Raw genomic sequence first — 814 nt, 5'->3', positions numbered from 1 at the left:
AAGCAGTCAGAATGGCAGTCCTCCTGGAATTATTCCTGGGATACAAGGGGAAGGCCAGTTTATGTCTGCAGAAGGATGGGGTTGAGTCTTAGATGCCCTTGTTCAGAGAAACCAGAATGTTTTAGTATGTAACTTGAAAACATGGGTTAAGTGTGTGGCCCTGGACATCACTGCTGCTTTGCGCATGGCTTAAACCCTGGAGATGAGTGTGATGTTTCTCCCTTTAATTCCCAAATAGTCTGCAACACTTGCACATTTCCTTATTTGTTTCTTTAAAAACACGGAACACCAAAATACCTGTTAATTCTCCCTGAAATTCATTAAACTCCTAACTTCCAGAGTGAGCTGACGACTTGCCTGTACCTAAATCCCAAGCAGTATTATCAGCCCTGTCTGAGATCTTTGCTGGACTACAGAACAGCTTGAGAACAGTGTGGTATAAGAAGGAATAGATTTTTTGAAGTCTAGCAAGGAAAAATTGTGTAAGACTTAGAACACTGAGATTTTTGTGCAGCAGAGGTACTTTGCTGAAAGCGCATCCATACAATTAGAAATACACTGGATTTCTAGCAAAGACAGATCTTTTCTTATACTTGTAGTGTTTTAAAAGAGGTTTACATTGGTAAGGCATGTATTGCTGATATATACTATCTTTTCCAGACCTAGACTTTAATATATAAATATTTGGTCTGCTACTTGTTTTATAACAATTTAAAGTAAAGAAGACTTTAGCTAGGTACACACGTGCAATAAATGTCGCTGGAAAAAAAAATGACTAACGATTATGCACGATTATATTTAAAAAAAAAAAAAA

This window comes from Pyxicephalus adspersus, chromosome 7 (assembly GCF_032062135.1).
Source record: "Pyxicephalus adspersus chromosome 7, UCB_Pads_2.0, whole genome shotgun sequence".
Classification (NCBI taxonomy): domain Eukaryota; kingdom Metazoa; phylum Chordata; class Amphibia; order Anura; family Pyxicephalidae; genus Pyxicephalus; species Pyxicephalus adspersus.
This window is presented reverse-complemented; position numbering follows the sequence as displayed.